The sequence below is a fragment of the Callithrix jacchus genome, chromosome 1 (assembly GCF_049354715.1).
Source record: "Callithrix jacchus isolate 240 chromosome 1, calJac240_pri, whole genome shotgun sequence".
Classification (NCBI taxonomy): Eukaryota; Metazoa; Chordata; class Mammalia; order Primates; family Cebidae; genus Callithrix; species Callithrix jacchus.
In genome coordinates, this window is record NC_133502.1 from 125,730,997 (window position 1) to 125,743,687 (window position 12,691).

General features: G+C 43.3%; 2 long non-coding RNA genes across 4 annotated transcripts in view; one reads left to right on the forward strand and one right to left on the reverse strand.

Moving 5' to 3' along the window:
- Positions 1–62: 62 nt before the first annotated feature.
- LOC128932184 (uncharacterized) lies at positions 63–7,840 on the forward strand. 2 transcript variants are annotated; one of them, XR_008481699.2, is made up of 4 exons: positions 63–149; positions 1,445–1,489; positions 5,617–6,323; positions 6,932–7,840. It is a non-coding gene; the product is annotated as an uncharacterized LOC128932184 (long non-coding RNA). The 2 variants fall into 2 exon arrangements; XR_013534518.1 differs by having other exon boundaries at positions 5,617–7,840.
- LOC128932183 (uncharacterized) overlaps positions 6,189–12,691 on the reverse strand; it is a 26,456-nt gene continuing 19,953 nt past the window's right edge. The window contains exons 3-5 of one of the 2 annotated variants that reach the window (XR_008481692.2): positions 10,835–10,879; positions 7,963–8,059; positions 6,189–7,444 (exon numbers count right to left, since the gene is read on the reverse strand). This is a non-coding gene — a long non-coding RNA (uncharacterized LOC128932183). Of the gene's footprint in view, positions 7,445–7,962; positions 8,060–9,696; positions 10,880–12,691 lie in introns of those variants that run through there. The other variant, XR_013534508.1, reaches the window with a different exon arrangement.

The window sequence follows — 12,691 nt, forward strand, 5'->3', positions numbered from 1 at the left end:
GCGCCAGAGCTATAAACCCCGCCTCGCCGCCCCTCCCCGCGCCTCCGCAGCACGTGACCCGCAGCGTTGCACCGGGTCCCAAGCCGGAGTGTTGCCCTTGGGGACGTCCCAGTGAGGGCAGGGTCCCAGGGAGACGGTGTGCTGCCTGGGTGAGGGGCCCTGCTGCCAGGAGAGGAGCCTGTCGGGAGCGGGGCAGGGGGTCCTGCCTGGGGAAGCTGAGAGTTAGGGTAGCCCTGCCTGGGGTCGGGGTCTTAAGAGACCCGGGGCAAATGGGAAACGAAAACAAATTTACATTAACGTGTTGAATGACGTTAGTCCTCAGAATAGAACTCTTTATAAGTGAAAGTGGCCGGGCATGATGGCTCACGCCTGTAATCACAATACTTTTGGAGGCTGTGGCGAGAGAATCTGTCGAGCCCGAAAGTTCGAGACCAACCTTGCTAAGATTTTTTTTTTTTTGAGACGGAGTTTCGCTCTTGTTACCCAGGCTGGAGTGCAATGGCGCGATCTCGGCTCACCGCAACCTCCGCCTCCTGGGTTCAGGCAATTCTCCTGCCTCAGCCTCCTGAGTAGCTGGGATTACAGGCACGGCGACACCATGCCCAGCTAATTTTTTGTATTTTTAGTAGAGACGGGGTTTCACCATGTTGACCAGGATGGTCTCGATCTGTTGACCTCGTGATCCACCCGCCTCGGCCTCCCAAAGTGCTGAGATTACAGGCTTGAGCCACCGCGCCCGACCGATTTTTTTTTTTTTTTAATTAAAAACATTTAAAAATAGCCCAGAGTCGTGGCGCGCCCATGTGGCCCCAGCTACTTGCGGGGCTAAGATGGGAGGTTCGCTTGCGCCTGGGAGGACGAGGCTGCAGTGAACCGAGATCAAGTGGCGCTGCACAATGGCTTCTCCGCAGTTATTTATAGCGAACTAATAACTTTTAAAAGTTTTGAGGACGCTGGGCGCAGTGGCTCACGCCTGTAATCCTAACACTTTGGGAGGCCGATGCGGGCGAATCACATGAGGTCAGGAGTTCGAGACCAGCCAGGGCAACATAGCAAAACCCTGTCTTTCCCAAAATACAAAAAAAATAAGTAGCCGGGCGCGTGCTTCTGTAGGCTCAGCTAGTCCCAGCTGTTTGGCGGGGTTGGGGGTGGGGTGGGGGAGGCTGAGGGTGAGAGAATCGTTTGAGCACTGGCGATCCAGGCAGCTAGGAGTTAAGATCGCACCACTGGACTCCAGCCTGAGTGACAGAGTAAGACCTTGTCTTAAAAAAAAAAAAAAAAGACAAGACTTGAGATCACTCTAGAATGATAGCTGCGTAGGCTTATGTGAGATAGGCAACTTTACGTGTGAGGGGTTATGCATTGTTTTTCAAAGACGACTTTGAAATCATCATCTGAATCCTATTTTTTTTTTTTTTTTCCTGTGTAAAACGCGCGGATTTAGAAGCAATTATTTAAGCAAACAAGTTGTGTCACCGCCCGGGGCCAGGTAGGTCTGTCTCGTGGGACTTCTTCCTCAGTGAGAGGGGATCTCCAGATGAAGTTGTCGGGCCTCCGCCTCCCCCAGATCGCAGGGAGGGTAAGGCAGAGTCGAGTTCGGAGGTGGGAAGGGAGCAGGCGCGCAGCGCCTCAGGTCATCCCTCTCTAGCACGGGGAACCTGGGGAGGAGCCCACAGCGCTGGAGTACCAGGGGCCGGCTTTGTCAAGCTTTGGAGTTTAAACTGTAGGAAGCCCTCAGAGGTTTTTACCCCAATTTCTTAACCAGTCTTGCATGCACACAGATACTGTTGATCATATTTAAAACTCCAAACTCACCCATTAAAAGGGTCTCCCTTATTCCATTATACCTGAATATATAATGGTCCTTACTTAGCAAGAAAAATTATAGTATTTTCCCCCTCCTCCCCTCATGTAATTCAAAATAAAATATAATACCAATCCATAAATACTAAACCATAAAATATGTGTTAGGAAATCCAAAAAAGTTCTGGCTTGGGTTTTTTCCTATGTTGCCATCTTCAGTGTTTGAAGCAACCAGATTACTATGTTTTTCTTTGCTTTTTCATGTTCAGCCTTGTTTGTTTCCTAAGCAAATGTTTGGTCAGCTTATTGGTAATCCAGCCCTGCTCTAATGACCTCTTATTTTGCATCAGAAGACTCTTGCCCTTTCACCTACAAAATGCCTCCATCTTTTTCCTTTTTATTTTTTTGTTTTAAACCTGTTGAGTCATTTCCTCTCTTAAGGTTGAGCAAGATTCTTTTTCCCTTTATTTGCCTTTGAAGCAGAGGCCAGGGACTAAGTTTGGGAACCAGAGACTCTTCAAGCATGCAAAGGATGAAGCACATTGAATTCTGCACTCCCAACTCTTTCAACTTTGTGAGTCTGAGTACATGAAACCAGTGGCCAGAATAACACCCCAGGAAGGATGCATAGTTAAAGAAACCAAAAAACTTCACTCCAAAATGTACTTCTTTCACATATTTTGAGATGGCTGTTCAGAGGACTTGCAGGCAGAAATAGTCCTACAAAGCTGTTTTTTTCTGGGAGAGGCTTGCATATTTGGAGAAAATCTGCATTGATGCAGCCAGGCATTCTCTGAGGCTTTCCCTTGTCCAGATATAGGGAAGATTAATGGAGAATCTGATACCTTTAAAGGTCTCAAAGAAATCAGGCATGGGGGCTCACGCCTGTAATCCCAGCACTTTGGGAGGCTGAGGTGGGAGGATCACAAGGTCAGGAGTTCGAGACCAGCCTGGCCAATATGGTGAAACCTTGTCTCTGCTGAAAATACAAAAATTATCCAGGTATGGTGGCGGGCGCCTGTAGTCCTGGCTACTCAGGAGGCTGAGGCAGGAGACTCACTTGAACCTGGGAAGTGAAGGTTGCAGTGAGCCAAGATTGCACCACTGCACTCCAGCCTGGGTGACAGAGCAAGAATCCATCTCAAAAAATAAATACATAGGCTGGTCCGAGTGCAGTGGTGTTTACAACTAATTGATCACAACCAGTTACAGATTTTATTCCTTCTCCACTCCCATTGCTTCACTTGACTAGCCTTACAAAAATAAATAAATAAATAAAAATATAATATAATAAAATAAAGGTCTGAAAGAAACATTAACCATCCATTCTCATACAATGGCTGCTACATGTGAAGTTTCATCTACATCAGCAGTCCCCAACCTTTTCAGGACCAGGGATAGGTTTCATGGAAGACAATTTTTCCATGGACCGCGGCCATGGGATGGTTTTCAGGATGAAACTCTTTCACCTCAGATAATCAGGCATTAGATTCTCATAAGGAGCTGCAGCCTAGATCCCTTGCATGTGCAGCAGAGCTCAGGAGGTAATGCTCACTCACCAGCTGCTCACCTCTTGTTGTGCTGTCCTGTTCCTAACAGGCATGTAAATGGCCACAATGTAAATGGCCCGAGGGTTGGTAACCCCTGATCTACATGAGATGATATTGGTAGCCAAGTCTCCATTTCTGTCTTGCCACTAAATCCTGATTTACCACCATTACCTGTTTTGGGCCATTCTGTGAGCCCCCAAATTTACTGTAACCTCAGGAGGGGTATATAAGCTTCTGAACCCACTGAGAGGTGGAGTAATTACTCTGCAGTTCCCCCACATGCACAATAATTTTTTTATAATAATGCATGTACATCTTTTTCCCTGTTAATTTGCTTTTTGCAGTTGATTTTCCAGTGAACCTCCAGAGGACAAAGGGGATGTTTTTCCTTGGCCTCTGCAAGAGGTTCCCTTTAGATAAGGTATGTGCAGTGTGGCCATCCTGGGGAGTAGCACTACATTACCATGGATTTGGCCAACCTGAGATTCCTGGAAGTTTTCAGGGTTTTGTTTGGTTCCCTCCAGGATTCAATTTACCTTTATTCAGGATCTCACTGCTGTCTCTTTCTCACCAGCCTCTTCTGGTCTTTACCTGTGAGAAAAGAAAGATCTTGGGACCCCAAAATCACTAAGCCAAACGGAAAAGTCAAGCTGGGGACTGTGTCACACAAACCTGCCTCTTATTCAAAGATAAGCTACATAGGCCAGGCGCAGTGTCTCCTACCTGTAATCCCAGCACCTTGGGAGGCTGAGGCAGGCAATCACTTGAACCCAGGAGTTTGAGACCAGCTTGGGCAACATGGTGAAACCCTGTCTGTACAAAAACTACAAAAATACAAAGATTAGTCAGGCATGGTGGCATGCGCCTGTAGTCCCAGCTACTTGCGGGGCTAAGGTGGGAGGATCGTTTGGGCCTGGGTGGTCAAGGCTGCAGTGAGCTATAATGGAGACACTGAACTCCAGCCTGGGCAACAGAGTGAGACCGTGTCTCAAAAGAAAACAAAACAAAAAAGCTACATACCTCCCTCACAATTTACCCACTAGGAAATTTCTTGTGAGCCTGAAGGTTTTTACCCTAAAACAGTTCTGTTGAATTTCACCATCACAATGTAAATTGATAGCTTATATTCACAGGTGTGGGACATAGGACAGAAATCAAAAATCATCCCTCTGCTCACCTGAGACAATATGTGATTGCTTCCTCTGGCCTATGTTTATTTTGTCTTTTGTAAAAATGCAGATTCATTGATCTAGATGAATGCATAAGTGCCTATCGCTCTACCCCCATCTCACGTGTCAATGGCTAATCAAAGACTCAAAGGAGTACCACCATTTGCCTCTTTATCTGCTCACACCTCTAAAAAATTTTTCAGCCCGGCTGGGTAGCTCACACCTGTAATCCCCACACTTCGGGAGGCCAAGGTAGGCTGATCACCTGAGGTTGGGATTTTGAGACCAGCCTGACCAACATGGAGAAACCCCATCTCTGCTAAAAATACAAAAATTAGCTGGGTGTGATGATGCATGACTATAATCCCAGCTACTTGGGAGGCTGAGGCAGTAGAATCGCTTGATCCCAGCAGGCGGAGTTACAGTAACCCAAGATCACGCCACTGTACTCCAGCCTGATCAACAAGAGTGAAACTCCATCTCAAAATAATAATAATAATTCTCCTCTCCCCAGTATCCACCCCTTTCCCCTTTAGATATTGAAGCTCTCAAAAGTCATCTTTGGCAAAAGGCACAGACCTGTCTCCTGTGTGCATGTCCTTAACCTTAGCAAAATATACTTCTAAATTGATTGAGTCCTGTCTCAGATGCTTTTGTGTTACATCTGTCTTACACTTTAAGCTCTAGCCACATAGATTTACTTACAGACCTTTGAACACATCCTAGTATAGGATTCCTATGTGTCATTGCTCATGCTGTCTCCACCTTGTTCACTAGGAATTTATCCTTCAAAACCCCAGACAAATGCCACCATCCCAGAAAGACCTCCTGACTACCTTAGATGGAATCCATCACTCAGACACCTCTGCACCTCTGTACTTTGTACATTTATGGTTGCCTTTATCATACAATATTATTTGTTCATATATTCTTTTTCCTTGAGGTCAAAAAACTTTTATTTTTATAACTTCTAGTATACATAATAATGCCTACACTGAGAAGTTGTTAAAAAGTTTAATATATTTCAGCTTCTGAGTGGCCAATAATTTTTTAATAAATATTATTTTGCTTTGTTCTTTTCTTTTTTCTTTTAGAGCTGTGGTCTCATTATGTTGCCCACGCTGGTCTTGAACTCCTGGCCTCAAGCAATCCTGCCTCAGCTTTCCAAAGGACTGGGATTACAGGCATGAGTCACTGCCCTGGCCTCATCCTATTATTTCTTCATATGGACCTCTGAATCCTCCCTGATGGATGTTTTCTCACTCTCCCCTTTGATATCACCCTCCCCACCACCACTGTAAAATTTAGCTGTGTCCCTTTGAGGACTTTTCGTCCTGGGCTGCTGGCTCTTTGCCATATTAAGTCCTCTGAGGTCTGAGGTGCTCTTGGTTATTGTCACAAAGCCTGTAAGTTTTAGTACAATACTGGGCATATGGATGGTACCCAAAAGACATTGGCTGGACTGGAGAGCAAAGAGCTATCCAGGCACAGCTGAAAATGGCGGCAAATAAAGATGCTCTACACCAGCCAGTCTACCCTGGAGGAGTTAGAAGAGCCACTGGACCCTGGTCTTGCCTCCAGTATAAGCTTTTGAGATTATTTCCAAGGGAAAATGTACACATTGTACTTAGTGTTACTTTATTAAAAGTAAGCTTTATTGTTGTGGTTGTTGTTTTGAGACAGAATCTTGCTCTATTGCCTAGGCTGGAGTGCCGTGGTGTGATCTCAGCTCACTACAACCTCCACCTCCTGGGTTCAAGCAGCTCTACTGCCTCAGCCTCCCGAGTGGCTGGGACTACAGGTGTGTGCCACCACACCCGACTAATATTTTGTATCTTTAGTAGAGATGGGGTTTCACTGTGTTAGCCAGGATGGTCTCGATCTCCTGATCTTGGGATCCACCCACCTGGGCTTCCCAAAGTGCTGCGATTACAGGTGTGAGCCACCGTGCCTGGCCAAAAGTAAGCATTTAAAATAGACTGTTAGAGAGAGAAGGGATGAGTTCTGTAGGAGGGATGAACAGACAATGACTGTGAAAGGGTATGGGGCTTTATTTGGAGCTGATGAAAATGTTATGAAAGTAGGTCACAGCGATCATTGTACAACCTTGTGAAAATGCTAAAAACCACTGAACTATATGCTTTAAAATAGTGAGTTTATGTTTTAACTTTAACAATTGATTGCATTCTGTTTAAGTGATCCTTCACTCCATTTAACATAGGTTGTCTTACTTTAAAATGTTCCATTTCCTGTTAGTCAAGAAAACAAAAATATCTTAAAGGGAAAATAAATTTATCAATGACCAGAAACAGAATTTGAAAGACTGCCAATATTCATTTAATAAAGTTTACAAAAAGCTATAATATTAAGAACCCTATTTCAATGTTTCTTTTTCTTTCCAATATGCAGAGTCTAAAATAAAAATAGCACAAGACTTGGCCTCCCTTGAACACATGTCATCAGTGGAAAGGAAGATCACATTGTCTCTGGATTTCTGGAAAGTCAGGATTCATTAAAGGAGGCAATGCTTGCTTGCCCCTGCCTCCTCCCAGCCCAGCCCTGCTGGTTCGTACCTGTCTGGGCAGCGATGACCATGGGCTGCACAGACAGAGCTTGTCCAGCACCAGGTGCAGGAAGAGCACGAGCGGCTCCAGGCAAGAGTTCAGGCAGATGATGCTGAGCTTCAGCTTGTGCTCCAGTGCCATCTCACTGATCTTCTGATCCAGCACGCAGATGGGGAAGGTCACCTGGCTCTCCAGGGAGTGGCAGAGGGTGAAGAACTTCTCCAGGTGGTTGTCCCAGGAAGGAAGAAGGCAGGGCTCATGGGGTTTCGTCCCATCAATGTTCACCAGTGGATTCATAAACACAACCGAATAGCTCTTTATGGGTAGCACCTCTTATCCAGGTTTCAAACCAGAAGTCCTAAAATATGATGTTTTAGACTGAGGTTATGAACTTCTTTGTAAAATGAGGTGCACAAGATTGGACCTTTCAATAATTATTAGCTAAAGAAAAAATAATTTAGGCTCTGACATGTTCTGTAAGCAGAGGTCTGCATACCAGGTAAGTATGCAGAACCCAGACAGTGGCAGGCAAAGGAGGGAGAATGAAATTTCTTTTTAAAGTCTGGTAAAGTAGCAGAATTACAGAGGGAAAAGAGATAACAGCAGATGAGAGTTTCAAATCAAGTCTCCCTGCAAAGTTTCTCAAGCAACAGTGCAGGTACTAGGTTCTTTCCTTTCTGTACTCAGTGGTTTTGTAAGGTCTTTCTATTCCAATGACACATGAAACCTAAACAGATTTGCGTGTCCCCACAAAGAACTACAGGATTTTTTTTTATTTATGTGTAGAAAAGGATTTTCATTGAGTTTGTATGGCCTGTCCATCAAACGCTCCTCTGCTGCACCTTTACCTTCATTATTAACCTTGACTTTTCTTACCTGGGTATGCACAGAAGAAACAGCTTGCACTTCTGTATTTAAATACTCCCTTATATCCTTCAGCCCACTTAATGGGAGGATTCTGTAAGGGGACTTTCTGTGTTAAAGAAAAGAAAAACGTTAGCAATCTAATTCCCTTTTCTGATTACTAACAAGCAATGCAGAACAACTTGACTGAAAATGTCAGGGTTACACCAAACTCTTTTTATTTTTTTTTTATTTTTTATTTTATTTTTTATTTTTTTTTTTGAGACGGAGTTTCGCTCGTTACCCAGGCTAGAGTGCAATGGCGCGATCTTGGCTCACCGCAACCTCCGTCTCCTGGGTTCAGGCAATTCTCCTGCCTCAGCCTCCTGAGTAGCTGGGATTACAGGCACGCACTACCGTGCCCAGCTAATTTTTTGTATTTTTAGTAGAGACGGGGTTTCACCATGTTGACCAGGATGGTCTCGATCTATGGACCTCGTGATCCACCCGCCTCGGCCTCCCAAAGTGCTGGGATTACAACACCAAACTCTTTAGAAAACTATCATAACTGGTCTTGGAGTCAGGAGCCTGGGATTGAAGTTCAATTCTATACCAAGCTAGTTATTATTTATTCATTCATTCATTCATTTTGAGACAGGGTCTCACTCTGCCACCTGGCTGAAGTACAGAGGTGCAATCACAGCTCACTGCAGCCTCAACCTCCTGCTCAAATGATCCTCCCATCTAAGCCTCTGGAGTAGCTTCGACTACCGGCACACACCACCACACCTGGCTAATTTTTCTGTTTTTTTGTAGAAATGGTGTTTCACCATGTTGCTCAGGCTGGTCTCAAGCTCCTGGGCTCAAGTGATCCACACACCTCAGCCTCCCAAAATGTTGGGATTACAGGTGTAGTCCTTCTGGGCCTTAGTGTTCTCTTCTCATACTGCAAGGAAGGGGTTGAACTGTGTAATCTGCCTCTAAGTTCCTATCCAGCATGCTAATTCTGGATTCTAGGAATTGAAATAAACTAAGATCCCAGCAATTTCCCCATTAATCAGGACTGTCAGGACAAAGTATAGACTAGCTTTACAAGACATGAAATTTTAATACTTTTGAGTACCCGACATTACTTCTCCTTTTAACAAAATTTTTCCAAGTGTTTCCAACATGTTTCTAGGCCTGCTTGGTTCCTGCTCTAATCACTCCAAGTGACTTTTATACTGTTTACATATCAATAATTTTGTAGGCCTTAGAGACAGCTCCTTGCCTTACTTTCCCATTGCAATTGCATTCCTTTAAAGATGCCCTGCAGTGCTGAGTCAGGAGGGCCTCGCCTAGGTTTGCCTGTCTTTCATTGTAATGGAAGGTGGGAAACATTTAAAGCTATCTAAAGCCGGCACAAGCTGGGGCCCAAAGTAAGTTCTAGCCCACACTCCAGTTCTCTTTAAAGTATTAGGAACTTTGAAAAATTAAGTTACACGGTGGCTCAAGCATGTAATCCCAGCACTTTGAAAGGCCGAGGCAGGTGGATCACTAGGTCAAGAGATCGACACCATCCTGGTCAACATGGTGAAACCCCATCTCTACTACAAATACAAAAACTTAGTTGGGCATGGTGGCACGTGCCTGTAATCCCAGCTACTCAGGAGGCTGAGGCAGGAGAATTGCCTGAACCCAGGAGGCGGAGGTTGCAGTAAGCCGAGATCGCGCCATTGCACTCCAGCCTGGGTAACAAGAGCGAAACTCCAACTCAAAAAAAAAAAAAAAGAACATTTATAAAATGTTAGGCCGGAAGCAGTAGCTCACATTTCTAATCCCAGCACTTTGGGAAGCCAAGGTGGGTGGATCACTTGAGGTCAGGAGTTCAAGACCAGCCTGGCCGACATGATGAAATCTTGTGTCTTCTGAAAACACAAAAATTAGCAAAGGTGATGGCACCAGCTACTCAGTAAAAAAAGCTGAGTCCCAGCTACTCAGGAGGCTGAGGCAGGAGAATTGCTTGAACCTGAGAGGCAGAGGTTGCAGTGAGCCGAAATGGCAGAACTGCACTGCAGCCTGGGTGAAAGACTCATATTCCATCCCATATCTACTAAATCAGAATCTGAATTCAAATGCAAGTAAAGTGTCAGAAACACTTTTCTTTAAGACAAAAACAAAAAAACTGTTTGGGCTACTTTCTTCCCTCCCTCCCTCCATCCCCCCGCCCTCTCTATTTTTCTTTTTAGAGACAGAGTTTTTCTCTTGCCCAGGCTGGAGTGCAATGGCACAATCTCGGCTCACTGCAACCTCCAACTTCCAGGTTCAAGCAATTATCCTGCCTCAGCCTTCTGAGTAGCTGGGATTACAAGTACACGACACCACGCCTGGCTAAATTTTGTATTTTTGGTGGAGATGAGGTTTCACCATGTTGGCCAGGTTGGTCTCGAACTCCCAACCTCAGGCGATCCACCCACCTTGGCCTCCCAAAGTGCTGGGATTACACGTATCAGCCACCGAGTCTGGCCTGTTGGTGCACTTTCAACATGGTTACTCTTGAAGACTGTTCTGTCATTATCCATCTGAAGATCTCTCAAAAAATTTCTCAAACATCAAGAACCATGATAAATTGCTTGTTAATAATATCCATGGAACCATGGATACATTGGAACCATGTATCCAATTTCCATTATTGCTATGTCTTTCAGGAAGATCAGAGACAATTTAACAGTTCAAAGATCATAACCATGTCGGACCATATATTCTAAACTTGACCTGGGGTTGACAGTCTCTTCTTCATTTTCTCTGATCTTAGTTTTTATTTATCTAGTCTTGTCATCTTACTATAGAGATTGTTAGATGTCTCCTAAATCCACTAAAAGTAAAAGAAAGTAACAAATAAATAGATGAACAAATAAGAACTTACCAAGGACTTGGTCATTTTTGGCTCTTCGGACGAAGGGGCAGAGATCTGAGAAAACAGATGGGCAGAGGTACAGATGGGAGAAGGAAGTGTGCCAGTGTCACCCATGGACACATACATCAGTTAGTGCCCATGTACCTTGCTCAAAAATTTATTTCTAGAGCTACAACATTAAAATATCATCACATCATCGCATGTTGTATAAAGATTGAAGGGCAAAATTTTACCATAAAATGGTTAAAAAGAAAGATTATTCAACATGATGGTTGTCAAAATACAATTAGAAACATTTAAATATCTAATAATTGTGGATTGCTTAAATATTTTATCAAAAATCCAAAGGACATACTGTTCTATTACATTATCATACTATCTGATTTCAGAGGCCCTTTAAGTTAGCACCAACCTTGGTAACTAACTCCTCATTTTCACTCTTTAATCTGTTCTAAGTGCCCATTGCTACCCAGTGACTCTAATCCCAAAGCCATAACTGAAATCTCAGATTCACTGATTCCCATGCCTTGCTGCCCATGAGCCCTGAATCATTCATCCTACAGTTCCTGATCAGAGAGCCTTAAATTCCTCTACTCTTATGGTCCTGGCTCCCTACCAATCAATCCCATGTCCCCATGACTGGCCTCCATGCCTGTATCTCCATCAGACATCCTAAGAGTCCCAATCCTAGGCACACCTGTACCTGCACTGGGGCCTTAGCACACAAACACATCTCCCACCGCTGACAAAACTAGGCCATAAACTCCTCCACACATGCAAACAGGAACTAAATCAATGAACAAATCTGGGGAAATTATTGAATGTATAGGATAAATTTATAAACAGAAAACACTTCTAAGTGTGAAAAACCAGACTATTCAGAGAAAAAATGAAGGAAATAAGAAAACTCCTCATTTGCAGTACTGAAAGCAAAATGATGTCAGAAATAGCAACTAAAAGACCACTCTTCTGTCAGGGCGAGAGAGACATTTTCAGAAATAAAAGCACTTGCAGAGAGTATCTCTATCTTTGAGAGAAATACCGGAAGAAGTAGTCCAAATAAATGTAAAATGAATCTCATGAGAAATCTTCAATAGGAAAATACTGTTCAGTAATAATTCTTGAAAAATATATATAATTACAAAAAAGGACAATGTGACAATGTGATCAAGAGGCCACTAAAGAGAAAATTAATAATGTCCTATGATAAAACATTCCTAATCATCACAGGAAAAAACAGAAAAAATGGGGTGCAGAATGGAAACAATGAGCAGAAATATCATGCATCCAATCAAAATATATAAAGAAAAGGCAGAAAATAAAAAGAGCTAAATAGTGAACATCAAATGGAAGGCATACAATCAGATAAATCATTATTACAATAAATAGAGGTGAAATTCTATCAACAGAGACTATAAGTTGGATTCGAATAAAACAAAGGTGTCTATTGTGAACAAATAGGTAATGTAACATAGAAACAGATATGGATACAAAATAAAGCTCTGGGCAAAAACACATCATCCAAATGCAATAAAAGTAAAAGCAAGGGGCCCTGTAAGTATCAACATGGCATTTTTTTATACATTCTTGATATTAATCTTATATATGTATGTATGATATGCAAATATTTTCCTGCAATCCATGAGTTGCCTTTTCACTCTATTGAGAGTGTCCTTTGATGCACAAAACACTTTCGTTTTGATTAAATCTATCTATTCTCTTATTGGCTGTGCTTTTGGTGTCTTTAATCCAAAAAATCATTGCAAAATCCAAATCACGAAACTTTTCCTTTATGCTTTCTTCTAAGACCTTTATAGTTTTAAGTCTTATGTTTAGACCTTTGATCCAGTCTGAGTTAGTTTATGT